This window comes from Plecotus auritus (genome assembly GCF_963455305.1).
Source record: "Plecotus auritus genome assembly, chromosome: 8".
Lineage (NCBI taxonomy): Eukaryota > Metazoa > Chordata > Mammalia > Chiroptera > Vespertilionidae > Plecotus > Plecotus auritus.
This window is the reverse complement of record NC_137782.1, coordinates 69,475,978-69,491,866: the sequence shown is the minus strand read 5'-3', so window position 1 is coordinate 69,491,866 and position 15,889 is coordinate 69,475,978. Positions and strand designations below refer to the sequence as shown.

The 15,889-nt window shown below is 42.4% G+C and overlaps 1 protein-coding gene across 3 annotated transcripts in view; it reads right to left on the bottom strand.

Annotated features, from left to right (window-relative positions):
• SHLD1 (shieldin complex subunit 1) overlaps positions 1–14,068 on the bottom strand; it is a 103,252-nt gene extending 89,184 nt beyond the window's left edge. For 2 of the 3 annotated variants that reach the window (XM_080686432.1, XM_080686433.1), the window contains exon 1: positions 13,931–14,061. The gene's annotated coding sequence lies outside the window, so the exon portion shown is untranslated. Of the gene's footprint in view, positions 1–13,930 lie in introns of all 3 variants that reach the window. The other variant, XM_080686434.1, reaches the window with a different exon arrangement.
• Between the last annotated feature and the right edge of the window lie 1,821 nt (positions 14,069–15,889).

The following is a 15,889-nucleotide window of genomic DNA, read 5'->3' as shown; positions in this document are numbered from 1 at the left end:
TAACTCTCCCTTCTCCTATACAACTTTTAAAAAAGTTTTCTATACTCTATGCTTCCATTTTCTTACCATTTACTTTTCAATTTCCTTCAATCTGGTTTTCACCCTCATTATTCCATCAAAATATTTTGAGCTTGAGTCATTGCCATGGGCAGTTTTCAGGCCTCATCTATGTGTTCCCTCAGAAGGTTTTAAAATATATATATATTTATTTCAGAGAGGAAAGGAGAGGGAGGGAGATATAGAAACATCAAGGGTGAGAATCATCAATCAGCTGCCTCCTGCATGCCCCCTACTGGGGATCAAGCCTGCAATCTGGGCATGTGCCCTGATCAGGATTGGATCCTGTGACCTCCTGGTTCCTGGAGCGACGCTGGTATTCTCCCCTATTACTAGGCTACCCTCCTTCTTCCTCCCCCAGCCCAGCCCCATCCATGTTCTCTCTATCTAGGAATAATGCTCCCATTATATCCTCTCTGGGTACTATGTACTGCTTCTTGGAAATTTAAAAATCATAGTTAGCATTTTATTTAGCATTTACATGGGAGATTTATTTTTAATATCTATGAGGACAGGGCCATGTCAGTCATTTGTTTCTATTTATCCCAACATGTGCCTCTGGGCCTGACATCTATATATATAAAAGGGTAATATGCAAAGTGTCCCCTTGGGAGTTTGACCTGGAGAACAGAAATTCGATTGCTCATTATGACATGCACTGACCACCAGGGGGCGGCACGGAACATGGCGGGTGACCAGTGGTGGCTGCAGGGTGTGGAGGGAGCGAGGGAAGGAGGAGGCAGGGAGGCAGGGAGCCGGGAAGGCGGGGAAGTGGGGAGGTGGGGAGGTGGGGAACCTGATTGGCCCTGATTGCTGGCCAGATCTAGGGACCTTACCCATGCACAAATTTCGTGCACCAGGCCTCTAGTATGATAAATAAATGAGTAAACTTAAACCATCTCCTTCTTCTTTCAAAGTCCTAATTTTCTATACTTTAAACTTTCAAAAAAATATGATTTTGTTTCTCAAGAAGATGTGCTTATGAAACATGGTATAGCAATGAAGTGTGAAATCAGATATCATGACTAGAATATTGGGAATAAGGAAAGTTTAGTTCTAATTCCAGTCTTAAAAATTACATTGGTGGAGCAGGGAGGCAGAGGTGGGCTGGTGGGGGTCAATGGGGGGTGGGTGAGGGGGAAGCATGTAATACTTTCAACAATAAAGAATTATTTAAAAATAAAAATCACTACTGTAAAAATTTACAGTGGTGAATTGAGAAAAAGATTTTAAATACTGCATACTTCCCCAAGCATGCAAAATTTAGCTGCCTCAGTTCTATTTTTATTATCGTAGTTGCTTTTGTATTCCTCTTTTCCACTGAATTGTCAAATTTTTTATGGAATACCCCATGTTTTACTGACTTTTGTGTCTCCATGGTGTCCATCACTTCAAAATACATAGAAGGTATTCAACCAATGCCAAACAATGTGTAACACATGATGGTATAGTTATTAACCGCACTGTGAAAATAATGCAATATTAAAAATAGTTGTGCCCTAGCTGGTTTTGCTCAGTGGATAGAGCATCAGCCTGCGGACTGAGGTGTCCCGGGTTCGATTCTAGTCAAGAGCACATGCCTGGGTTGTGGGCTTGATCCCCATTGGGGATGTGAAGGAGGCAGCCAATCAATGATTCTCTTTCATTATTGATGTTTCTATCTCTCTTTCCCTCTCCCTTTTTCTCTGAAATCAATATGATATTTTTAAAAAAGTATTTAAAAAAATAGTTGAGGAAGAATTGAGGGGATTTTTTTTTTACTGCAATTTAATCAGAAGTATAATATAAGCAGAAGTACCCCAAATATGATAAGCCTTTGGTCAGAGATATAAACAAGCAGAGCTGATGTCAGACAAACCATGAGATAGTTGCTCAGAAAGAGGTGAGAGAATGCTTAAACAAGCAGTTAAGGAAGACATAGGCATCTGGAATTGACAGCATATCAATCAGGGAAGGCTCTCTAAGATAGCATTGGGTACAAAATTGTAGAATTACCTTCAGTTAGATGTAACAAAAAATTTACTTAAACATAATAGAAGGTTTTTCTTTATGTAAATAAAGTCCAGAAGCACCTGGTCTAGTGTTGATACATTGGCTCCGTGATCATCTGGAACCAAGATACCTTTGATCTTGTTGCTTTGGCAATTAAATGTGTGGCTTTTTTCCTCATGATCTAAAATAATTGCTTGGGTTCAAGCCATTGTATCAGCATTCAAGCCAGGGAGAAACAGGAACAGAGAAAGATGGCCATACCCAGTCCTTTAAGGACATTTACTGGCACTCGTATGCCATTGGTCAGAACTTAGTCACATCGCCACATCTAACTGCAAGAGAAACTTGGAAATGTAATCTTTGCTTAGGGAAGCCACATGCCCAGTTAAAAGTTATGGAGAATGAATAACGGGGGGTCAAATTACCGTCTTTGTCCTACCATTTAGTCAGAAGAACTGAGAAAGGAGTTTGTGTTGCAGAGAATGAAATTTGGAGAAAATCGTGGATTGAGCCAGTTTTCACATTTCTAATTCCTACACACTGCATAGGTAGTGGCCAAATGAGTGATCATCAAGCCTCAGGTGGACCTCAGCATCCCAGTTAATCCATATTGCTGCCTGGTCAGCTCCCTCCTCCACTCCCATAGAGGCTGTTCCAAACCTTCACCATTATTCTACAGCCACAGTCCTCCTGCCTCCCTGACCTCTGACACCCCAGAAGAGATGGACAGTTTCAAGCACAGGTACCTCAACTTCCCATCCCCATATCTACAGGGCTTTTTTTTTTTCTATCATTTATCCCCACAACACATATCCTCAATTTTGTTGTTATTTGCTTTTTTTTTTTCTTTATGGTGCCCTTTCTCCTGGTTAAGATAAATGCTGCTTCTCAGGAACCAAGACTCAGTGATTATTATGACTTCTATATCTGCTCTATCCTAACACTTTCTAAATATTTTCAAGGCCCCCCCCCCCCAAAAAAAAGAAAGCCAGGTAGGTGTGGTTCAGTGGTTGAGTATCAACCCATGAACCAAGAGGTCCCCAGCTTTATTCCCAGTCAGGGCACATGCTTGAGTTGTGGGCTCAATCCCCAGTGTGGGTGTGCAGGAGGCAGTTGATCAATGTTTCTCTCTCATTGATGTTTCTATCTATCCCAATTCCTTTCTATCTCTAAAATCAATCAACATATACATACATACATACATACATACATACATACATAGGAAATAGAAGGGTCAGCACCTCTTTGGCCATGTGCTTTTATTTAGCTACCACCCTCCTCTCAGTATTTGCTTAATAGCCCAAACTTCTAGGTAAAATGTTCTACTTCCCTACCTCCACTTACTCTTCAACTCATTGCAATCCTATTGCAACCTGACTTGTGGCCCCTATTGTCTACTGAAATTGCTCTGGCCAAATCCCTGATGACCTACTAATTGCCAAACCCAATGTTCTCTTTTTCATCTCCATCTTTCCTAACACTTCCATAGCACATGACATGTTGATACTGTTCTTCTTCTGCAAATTTCTCATGTGGTCTCTGATGAGCTGTATGCCTATTCCTTTTCATTTTACTTTCTGCCTCTCATTGGTGTTCCTGAGCTTGCCTGAGGGCAATCTTGTCCCTTTTCACAACTTCAAATACTCCCTATGTTCTAATAATTCCAAAGTCTCTATCTCCAGCTTCAGATAAAAAATTTCAGTTAGCTTCTGGACATTTCCACCAGGATGTTGATTTGCTCACAATTTTCTCACAAATTGTGAGGAGTGATTTGGGCTGGACTCAGCTGGGCAGTTCTGCTGATCTCACTGGAATTCACTCCTGCACCTGGAGTCACCCGCTGCCTCATCTGATGCTCAGTGGTTTAAAATGGCCTCACTCCAATATCTAATGGGTGGTGCTGGCTTTTGGCTGGGGCACTACAGTACTCCTTTGTATAGCTCACCACGCTTACGCACATCATTGTTTCAATGTTCCAACTCTGGCCAAAAGAGAGTAAGCCTCAGTGTGTACGTGCTTTTCAGGGCTCTGCCCTGGGACACCCTTGCTAATATCTCACTGGCCAAAGGAAGTCACAGACCCAAGTCCCAATTCAAAGGGTGGAGGAATTAATTCTATTTCTTGATGGCAGAAGCAGCAGAGTTACACAGCAAAGAGTCATGTATACAATGATGGATGGTATTATTGCAGTAGACAACCAACACAACGTTCTTCTCAATTCACACTTGTTTATTCTCATGTCTTTTCTATCTTACGGAATGGTGCCAGTGTCCCCCATTCACTCAAGCCAGAGTCATTCTAGTTTGCTCCTTCCTCACCTGCAGATACTGTACGTTAGAAGGCTCAGTACCAATTCCCAACCTCTTTCTCTTCTATGGAGATGTTGATGCTAAGTACTTTCTCATATTACTTTGTATAAGTAGTCATGTGACACAGTTTTGGCCAATAAGTAGAAGTCTGTAAGTGGTTTTGCAAAAATGTTTGCTTTGTTATTAAAAGGAATAGACCCTGTCTTCTTGTTTCTTCCTTCTGTCCCTGAACAAGGTATCTGGAGAAGTACAAACCATCTTGTGACCTTGAGGTAACAAATTTTAAGTAAAGGCCAAGAGCATCACAGAGACACACATCAACTTGGATATTGCTAAATCACTGAACCAAAGGCAGCAGTTGTTTCAGTCTAAACTTCTTGTTATCAAAGAAAAATAAACTGTTTGTTTAAGCCACTCTAAATTGTGATTTTTTTTTTTTTTGGTTACTTCAGTCAAAAGAATTTCTGACACATATTCATTCACTAAGCCAATCAGCCATCACATCCTAAATGCTCTTTCTCTTGAGGTTTTCTCACTTGTACTTCATTCATTCTATCCCTGCTGCCTCCGTTATTGGGGAGCAGCAGTACTCTGACCAAAAGTATTCTCTTTCTACCAGCGTATTTAAATTCATAAAATTCTCATTATTGTGCTCGCTTCGGCAGCACATATACTAAAATTGGAACGATACAGGGAAGATTAGCATGGTCCCTGTGCAAGGATGACATGCAAATTTGTGAGGCATTCCATATTTAAAAAAAAAAAAAAAAAAAAAAAGGCCCTCACCGGTTTGGCTCAGTGGATAGAGTGTCGGCCTGTGGACTGAAGGGCCCTGGGTTCGATTCTGGTCCTGGGTTGCAGGATCGATCCCCAGTAGGGGGCATGCAGGAAACAGCTGATCCATGATTCTCTCATCATTGATGTTTCTCTCTCCCTTTCCCTTCCTCTCTGAAATCAATAAAAAGAAGAAGAAATAAAATTCTCATTATTGAGTTGTGCTTTTGGTTAAGATATAATTTCCAAAATGTCACTGCTAAAGCACAGATGTACTATAAAAGTACAGAAAAAAGACTGGAAACAGTCATTACTGACTGGGCTCTGCCATCGTCTGTGTTTGAACAATCCCACCAAAAGATTCTGATGCAGACTAATGTTTGAGAACCACTAAATGAAGCAATGAAGAAATCTATCATTGCAAACTGAGACAAATGCTCTGAAGGAAAGGAACTCTACCAATGTTATTCAAAGCATGGTTTTGCCCACTGTTGATAGCATCAGCATCATCAGAGAGCTTATTAGAAATACAAATTCCTGAGTCTCATCCTAGACCTACTGAATCATGGGGAGGCAAGTAGGGACCAGATCAAGAAACCATTGGGAGCCATTCTAAGTAATTAACACTTTACATGATAGGAAAGTGAGGATCTCTGAATAATTCAAATTCCAGCAATAAACAGAATTAGGTTGGAGAAAATATTAGATTCTGGAAATTATATGTTAACCAAAAGCACAACTCTATAATGAGAATTTATGAATTTTGACAGGCTGGTAGAAAGAGGATTCTTTTGGACAGGGCACTGCTGCTCCCTAGTAACAGCATTGCATGGGAAGCTGCCTATAAACACCCACACATTCCGGTGGCCCAATAGTATAGACAGGGAAGCTGAGAATTTAGAACCCTGGCAGGCAGCAAGTAAGAGTTGGGGAGCTTGCAGAATTGGTGTCACAATCCGTTCCTGCTCATGCATATTTGACTTCCTCCGACTCCCTCCTCCTGCCGCATATCTCTAAATCTGGGGCAGTTTGGTGAGCTTGCACTACTCCAGCTAGAGTATTAGGGATTAAATTGTTCATTTCAGGTTATATTGGACCACAAACACATTGCTCTGTGTAACAGCCAGGTCTTCGGGGCAAGTTCTGTGAATATTGCGGGGTAGTTGAAGACGTGCTCATTCACCTGTGGGGAGATAAGCCATCATTGTGCTTTTAGGGCTGCAAGAAGGAAATTCTCACAGGGAGTGTAGTGGAGCAGAACTTTTTGAGAGTGTGAGTGTAATTTTATTATGCTTTTCTGGGTTAATTGACTCTTTAATAGTATGTTATAGAAGTTACTTGAGCTAGCTTGAGATATTAGGGGAAACGTATACCTATATTATACCTACATTGGCATATTTCACAGACCAGGAGCCAGTTGTAGGAGGGCTTTAGGAAGGGAGGGAGCCTGGAACCGGAGGCCATCTCTCTTCTCTGGTTCTGTGGCCCAACCTCCTCTCCTCTGCCTCTCTCTGTGTGTCTCTCCCGTCTCGCTCTCCACCCTCCCACCCAGTTCTTCAGACTGGCTTTCTGGGCTTCTCCTATGCATGTGATATACTATGACCATTCTGATCAACATCCTCTCCATTCTAATACAAGATTCCAGAGAAAGAGAATCTGATGGGTGCAACGTGGGTAGAGTCAGCTATGACTGGTACAAGCAAGACTGTGGAGGCCCATCCCTGGTACTCCCATGGTTAGATGAGTTAACTCTTCCTAGGGTTTCATGAGCCAAAAATGTCCACACTTTCTCTAAGCGGTTTGAGTTAGGTTTCTATCACTAGCTCCCCAAAGAATCCTGATTAATATTTGTATACATAACTATTATTTATACAAGAAACAGATCAATGCTATTTATATTCTTATGTTCAGTAGGACATAATCTATTTTGGTTATCTATTGTTATAAAACAAATCACCCCAAAATTAGCTGCTGAAAATAACAACCGTTTTATTATCTCTCATGGATCTGCTGGTTGACCTGGATAAGCTGAATGGTTCTTCTGCTGGTTTCCTTCGGGGACTCCCAGGTGACTGGGCAGAGTCATCTGAAGGCTCAATTATCTGGAACATCCAAACTGGCTTCTTTAGTGACATATTTGGCATCTCATGGCTCTTTCACGTGGCCTTTATCTCCACAAGGTAGCTTCTCATCCAGGGCCTGTCCATAGTCCCTCTCTTTCTAACAGGGTGGCGTATATGGTGGCTCAGGGCTCCCATGAATGTATTCTCAGACATTAAATCTCTTTATGACTCAGGCTTGGAAACCACATAGTATCACTTTTTCTGCATTCTATTGATCAAGCCAGACTCAAGGTCATTTCAGTATCTAGGAGAGGCAATGAGACTCAACTTCTTTTTTAAAAAAATATGTTTTTATTGACTTTTACAGAGAGAGGGAGAGAGCAAGAGCGAGAGCGAGAGCGAGAGAGAGAGCGAGAGAGAGAGAGAGAGAGAGAGAGAGAGAGAGACATCAATCGGCTGCCTCCTGCTGGGGATCAAGCCTGCAACCTGGGCATGTGCCCTGACTGGGAATCTAACGGTGATCTCTTGGTTCGTGGGTCGACACTCAACCACTGAGCCATACAAGCCGGCTGAGATTATAAGAGTGGCAAAGAAAGTACAGCCATTTTACCCTACCAGTATAACTTGCTGATTTTTACAGACGTTATTTAAATTTCAGTTTCTCGGCATGTCATATTTGGAGATTCAAAGAATAAGAAAATCTAAACTTTAAAAAATGTCTAAGGCTAATAAAAATAATTCTCCTGGTATTTCCATGTCTATGGGTTTTATTCTAGAACTGGCAGTTGCTTGAAAAGATCATTCAGATATTCTGTGCAATATAACTTTCCCAAAAGAGTGAGTTATTATGTAATTGCATGCTTAATGTTGGCCTCCCTCACTAGACTAGCAAGTTTGGAAAAGCAAGTATCACATCCTATTGGCACATGGATCTCACATGCCCCAAGGCATGCTATCTGCACATGACGAATGCTCCTTAAATACTTCTTTTTTTAAAAAATATATTTTTATTGGTTTCAGAGTGGAAGGGAGAGGGAGAGAGAGAGATAGAAACATCACTGATGAGAGAGAATCATTGATTGGCTGCCTCTTGCACACCCCCTATTGGGGATCAAGCCTGCAACCCATACATGTGCCCTTGACTGGAATTGAACCCAAGACTCTTTAGTCTGTAGGCCGACGCTCTATCCACTGAGCCAAACCAGCCAGGGCCCTTAAATACTTCTTAAATAAATGAATGCAGTGGTTCTTAACCAGAGGTGGTTTTGCTCTCAGGGGACAATCGAAAAAGTCCAGAGGTCTGGAGACATTTTTGGTTGTGACAACTGGATGGGGTGTTGCTAAACATCCTACAATGCATAGGACTGCAATAACATGGGTATATCTTACAAGCATCATATTGAGCAAAAAAAAAAAGCCAGGTACAAAATGATGATATACAGAATTATTTCATTTATATAAAATTTAAGAACAGGAACAATTAATCAATGATGATAAAAATTATAATAGCCTTGGTTGTAATTCTCAAAAACTAATTTTCCAGCAATTTACCAGGGAGAACATACTTTGAAATTTCAAACTCTGCCTTGTGTCAAAAGCTTTAAAGTAACTGTATTCAACTCACCTATGGGGACACTCTGAGTTCTATGGGAGACTGGAGTCTTGCCTGTTGTCTCCGATGTGCTTGGTGAACATGGATTTCCCTCTGGGACTCCTGGGACTTGCAGATAGGGGTCTGTCCTCTGTTCCCTGCCTCGCTTCCTCTATAGGGCAAACTAATTTCCAGGATCTCTCCAACTCTAGTCTACCACATGCTGCAGTATGAACTGGCACAACCAGAAACCAAAACATAACAACTGCTAGCATAGTGCTTAGGAATAAAGGACAACCTGCAGGTCTGAATACCTGTGGGCATAACTTTAGGTTCAAATCACTGATTATTCAAAATATTGTCTCAGTTTGAGTTCTCCCAAAGCAGACCCTGAAACAAAGTCTTGGGTGCAGGTCATATATTTGGAAGGTGGCTCCAGGAAGCTCCGTGAGAGGGGATGGAGAAAAGCTATGATGACATAGATTAATAAGCAAGTCACAATTTAGGGCAACTTGGGCTCAATCACACTGGGCACCCTCTGAAAAACTGTGTAGAAACTGTCTCAGAAACATCACTCTAAGGGATGGGGAAGCTGGGGCTTTATGCACTGTTATGGACTGAATGTCTGTGCCCTTCCCCTTCTACTCCCCAATTCATATGTTGAAGCCCAAAATTCCGAGTGTGACTGTATTTGGAGATGGGGCCTTTAAGGAAGTAATTAAGGCTAGATGAGGTCATAATGATGGGGCCCTGATTTGATAGGATTAGTGTCATTATAGGCAGAGACATCAGAGCTCACTATCACACTCTCTCTCCTTCTCCCTCTGTGCACACTGCCTCAGAAAGGCCATGTGAGGACATATGGAAAAGGCAGCCATCTGCAAATCAGAAAGAGAGCCCTAACCAAAAACCGAATCGTCCAGAACCTTGCTCTTGGCCTTTAGCATGCAGAATTGTGAGAAAATTAATTTCTGTTTGTTTTTTTAAGCTATACATTCTGTGATGTTTTGTTTTGACAGCCCAAGCAGGCTGTTATTCATTATATTTCGTTCTCAGTGACTGAGTGTTGCCCTTGAGGGCATTGCAGGTGGCTGGAGGTGAGAAGTTGTGCCGGTACATACAGAACTTTCCATCTTGCCTGCAGGTGAACTCAGAGGTGAGCAAAGGGAATCTGGCAAGTCTCTACAGTGTCTGCTATACCATTATTTCCCATCTTACAAAAAACACTCCTGCATTGACTATCCTCGTATAAATGCCATTTTGTACATGTTGAAGCATCAACTAGGGATACGTTTACTCAAGCAAATGGGATGGGCATGTAAATTATGATAGATATGACCAAATTGTTCTCCTAAAGAATTATATCAATTTGCATTCCACCTGCAATGTCTGTTTCTCTGTGTCTTTCTGACACATTTATCAGACATTTGATCTTGCCAGCCTAATAGGTAGACAGGGTGTCTCATTGTGATTTCCATTTGTAAACTTCTTTTGAATAAGTGTAATAAAGTGTAAGACAAAGGTGAGGGGAAGGAAGTTTTCCTGCTTCATTGGCAACCTCGGCTCATAAATCAATTCTTCACCAAGGGCATGAATGCACCAGCAACTTCAAAGGTTGTAGTGTCTTTGGCCTGGCTGGGGCAGGAAGGAAATTCCCTTAAGTATAATGTGGTCCAGGTATCACTTGATCTTAGTGTTAGCCATGGCAACAATAGTGGCAGCAACAGAGGGAGCAGAAGTAGTTTCAAAGCATCAAAGGCTTTGGAGCAGATTAAAGCCCAGGAAACCACAATGAGGGTGGAGTTAGGGGGGATAGTATATACTACATGGTAGCTATGTTTGTGAGCTAACCTAAGTTACCCCTGCCCACTTCCAGAAGAGGGGGGATCAGAGGAAAAGAAAAGTCGTGTGTACTATTATAAGGTTCCTGTATTTTTATCTCTGCATTGGGCCCACAGTTATTTTGCTAGGCTTCATAAAAAACCCCATACCCATATGTCTCTAGAAGAGAGAAGGACCATAACATGCAAGCAGTTGAAAACATTATTTGCTGTTACCACCACTATTTGTATAGACAAATCACAAAGAAGATAACTGTGTGGAATGCTGGAGAGAAGTCAGAGGCCATGCTGGCCCTTTGGGGAGAGCTGACACCAGCTCTCAGTGGCATTCTGAGCCAGCTGCTTGCTTATTCCTGGAAGTCTCCGCAGGGTTGCCAGCCAATGGTATCTTCTTCTCTCTGTCCTCCTCTCTCTGATGCAGAGCCTTTGTTCCATGCTGATCACATTACTAGGGTGTTCTATTTTAAGCTAACCTTGAATGACTTGAGTTCTTTTGCTAATACAGAATTGAATAATTGGTTTGCTTACAGCAGGCCTGTTGATTTATCTGCTCCATCAATGGGACAGACTGTCAAAAGGACACCTACAGCATATGTTAAAAAAGCCAAAAAAGACCCCTCTGTTTTTGGGAAAGGCAGCTACGTACCAACCAATGCACCACAGATGCCAGCACCCCCCCAAATTTGCACCTGCTATAGTTAAAAATGATTGCATATTTCCTTTTTCAATCTACTAAGTTGATTCCAGGCAACTATCACCTGACTGGGAGTAACTGCTATAAAGAAAAGAGTGAGTTACTCTTGCAGCTCAGCTACATAAGGGAGTAGAATTCTCCAGTTCCCAAGCCTTCCAGAGTGTTCCTCCACAGTGTTGGGACAGGTGGCTTCACAATCTTTCCTGCCCTTTGCCTTTTCACTCTGAGCGTATGAGGCGACCCACATGCCCACAGCCACTTAGCCAAGACTTCTAGCTACAGATTGTCAACACTGTAAAGAAGGGAGTAAAGGTTTATTCAACTTTGAATCTTCCCCAGATCTTGTAAAAGATTCAGGCTCTTGATATTTCTCATGTGGATTATTGCATCCACTTCCTACCTGCTACTTTACATAACTTCTTTTTTTTGGCTGTAAAGCCCCCACCTTTATTGATTTTTGTTTCTCCAAATCCCAGGTGCTTCCAGATACAAAGAAGGCATTTCATGCTTACTGAATGGAATGACCAGTTGACTGACTTGATACAGTCATACCTGAGTAAATAAGGCTCATACTTTATCTTTGTTGAATCAGTCTAGGTTGTAGCTGAATGCCCAGTGCAGAGCCTGAGTGAGCTCAGTGATCACTTGTTGAATGTCAATGAAGGTAGAGCTGTGAAACCTGAGCCCTACCCTGCCTGAGCCCTAACACCTGCTTCTCCAGGCCTCTCCACAGCCAGCCCTACTTTGGTGACTTTATTCTCCACATGCTTAGTCATCGCAGTGCAATTCAACAAGGTTTATTTCCTGTGCTTTTTAGAAAATGTATTTTTATTGATTTCAGAGAGGAAGGGAGAGAGAGAGAAACATCAATGATGAGAGAGAATCATTGATTGGCTGCCTCCTGCATACCCCACATTGGGATCCAATCCACAACTAAACAAACTGTGACCCCCTGGTCCATAGGTTGACGCTCAACCACTGAGCCATGCCAGCTGGGCTCCTGTGCTTTGCTCGAGACGTTAAAGAAAAATACAGCAATGCCCACACCTTTATGCAGTTCAGTTTACAACCTGCACAAAATAGTTCAACTCCAACCAGCTAATGACACTGCAGCTGTGCCCTGGTCCACTTCAGGCAGTCCTGCTCTCAAAAACTCTCTTAGAGCAAGAGATACAGGCATAACAAAGAAACAAAGACAGAAGAGCAAAACAAGGAATGAGGATATTTGAAAGTGAGAAAGTTCTACAGAGCAAGGGATTAACCTGGAATTGAAAGGGGAAGAGAACACGTGCTTTCTTCTTAAATCCAGAGTTAGAAAATGTTTTTTTAAAAAACCGGATTGTCCATCTGTGATTTGGGAAGATCACAATGAAAAGAGAAGAGGCTTCTTGAGTGTTAGAATCCAGGGCTCTGACATCACTGGAGCTAATTCTAAGCTGCTTCGAGATAAAGTCATGATTTCTCAGCTGGCCATACAGATGCCTCCTGGCTGGGTGGCCTTGGGTGAGTTACTTTACCTCTCTATTTTTGCCCCTACATACATTACAGAGTTGTGAGGACAAATGTATTGTTGACTGAGCATCAATGAATCGGGAGGCTTCGCTAAAATTTAAAACAGCAAAGATTTATTCAAGGTCTCAGAAGTTGCTGCTTTTATTCAGATAAGGGAAGACTGAGGAGGTTTTTTTCTGTATCTGTTGAATCTCAAATGTCTTCAGCTTAAAATCATCTTTATGCTAATTCAGGCGTTCCAAGTGGATCCCCACAACGTACACACACACAAAGTTAATGAATACTTGGAATATGACTTGTTGTTGTTTTTGCTTTTATTTTTATAAGATTTTTTTCCTATTTTTTTTTTTTGAGATTATAATGAACATGGTCACAACACACATAAAGTCAGAAGTAGGAGAGAGAATGCTCTGAAGGCATATTTGGTCACCCGAAATCATTAAGCAAGACTATCAAAAACATAAAGTGTAAAAATTACCAGGAAAGCCCTAGTCGGTTTGGCTCAGTGGATAGAGCATCAGCCCATGGACTGAAGGGTCCCACGTTTGATTCTGGTCAAGGGCACATTGCAGGCTCGATCCCCAACCCTGGTTGGGGCTAAGCAGGAGGCAACCAATTGATGTTTCTTTCTCACATTGGTGTTTCTCTCTCTGTGTCTCTCCCTCTCCCTTCCACTCTCTCTTAAAAAAAAAAAAAATCAATGGGAAAATATTCTTGGGTGAGGATTAACAAAACAAATACCGGAAAAACCCTCACATCTTTTTCAAAGTACCTTTAAGGGGAAAAAAGCAGGCCCTTGAAACGTTTGGTTCTTTTTATTTCCCCCGGTGCAAATTCACATTGTGGTTTTGGCTAGGTGGTAGAGAGCGAGTGTCACCTGTGGTGGCCCTGCCCACGGTGGGCAGATAGGAGGGAATCCACACCAAGATGACTACCTTTAGATTCTGAGAAGCAAGTGGAAGGTGGATAGGTAGGAAGGTAAAAGTGGCCTCTCTCTCTCTCTCTCTCATTTAAGTTTTCCTTTTCTGCTGCCGAGTCATCCTCAGCAATGAAAATAACATCATCCTGTTTGCCTGTAGCTGTTTTAGCCTCCTCACCGTTATCTCCATCCTCTCCCTCACCATCACCTTCTTCCTCTTCTTCTGCCGGTGTCAGCCTTCTGCTCCCTGTTTCCCTTGTACGCATTCACATTAGCAGGGGTGTGTCTCCCATTCTCTGGCTCCTCTACAACTTCTAGCTGATGCAGTGGATTAAAAAGAAGTATGAGGTTGGGGACTCTGACAACTAAGCTGTGGGTGTCTGCGGTGGCTGTGGGACTGATACCCAGGAACATTGCCAAGACAGAACAGCTGGTCTAATACAACTATTTCTTAGGAACAAACAGGATGACATAATTGCCAGACCTCATACTAGTCTGAAGTTTATACATGAACTTCTTATTATTAGTTTGTTTCTGTATTTATTTATTGTTAATCCTCACCTGAGGATGTTTTTTCCATTGACCTCTCAGAGAGAGTAGAAGGGACGAAGGGAGGGGGAGAGAGAGCAAGCGAGAGAGAAACATCCATGTGAAAGAGAGACATCAATTGGTTGCCTCTGGAACACACCTGCAACCTAGGTATGTGCCCTTGATTGGGAATCAAACCCATGACCCTTCAGTGCATGGGCCGATGCTCTATCCACTGAGCTACACCAGCCTGGGCTTAATTAAGAGTTTTATGGTCAGTGTTTTTTTGTTTGTTTTGGGTTTTTTAAATTCTTTCATTGTAGTTTTATTTATTTTCTATATATTTTTTTATTGATTAAGGTATTACATATGTGAACTTATGTCCCGATTGCCCCTCCACCTCCCCGCTCATGCCCTCACCCCCCCTAATGTCTGTGTCCATTGGTTATGCTTATATGAATGCATACAAGTCCTTTGGTTGATCTCTTCCCCTCCCCCCCAACCTTCCCTGCCTTCAGTTTATGTTGTTCATTATATTCCACAAATGAGTGAGATCATGTGATATTTATCTTTCTCCAACTGACTTATTTTGCTTAGCATAATGCTCTCCAGGTCCATCCATGTTGTTGCAAATGGTAGGAGTTCCTTCATTTTTACAGCAGCGTAGTATTCCATTGTGTAGATGTATCACTGTTTTTTAATCCATTCACCTGCTGATGGGCACTTAGGCTGTTTCCAGATCTTACCAGTAGCTATGGTAAATTGTGCTGCTATGAGCATAGGGGTGCATATATCCTTTCTGATTGGTGTTTCTAGTTTCTTTTTTTTTTTTTTAAATATATTTTATTGATTTTTTACAGAGAGGAAGGAAGAGGGATAGAGAGTTAGAAACATCGATCAGCTGCCTCTTGCACACCCCCTACTGGGGATGTGCCCGCAACCAAGTACGTGCCCTTGACCGGAATTGAACCTGGGACCCTTCAGTCCGCAGGCCGACGCTCTATCCACTGAGCCAAACCGGTTTTGGCAATGGTGTTTCTAGTTTCTTGGGATATAGTCCTAGAAGTGGGATCATGGGGTCAAATGGGAGCTCCATTTTTAGTTTATGGTCAGTGTTTTTGCCTTAAAGGCTCAGCACATAATGCCCAGGGAAGAAAGCCCTGTGTGTATAAGGTCAACGCAACACTTTCTATTTCCAGGGAAGGCTGGGGTCACACGAAGCTGGTTGTGGGATGTGGTGCCTTTGAGAAACCAAGGGTGGGGGCAGTAGTACAGGGTGAAATGGATGCTCTGGTGTCTTGCCAGATTCCCCTCTTCAGGACCAAGACACTCATCCCCTCTGCTGCCAGGAGGGTTGGCCTCTGGTGGCTGCCTTAACCAAAGCCACATGCCCTTCCTGGTGGTAGCCTGTGTCCAAAGACTGGTTGTTTCAATTCAGGACTACTCTGAAGGGCCACCCCAGTGCCAGGGCTCAGGTGGGATCAATTAAGGTCTATATAGCGACAGCATCACAGCCCAACTTTCCCCTTTGCTGACTCGTGGAAGGAGTCTGTGCCAGGGGTGCTCGGAGTGCTAGACCCCGTTCTCAGTTCTCTGCTAGCACCTGGGG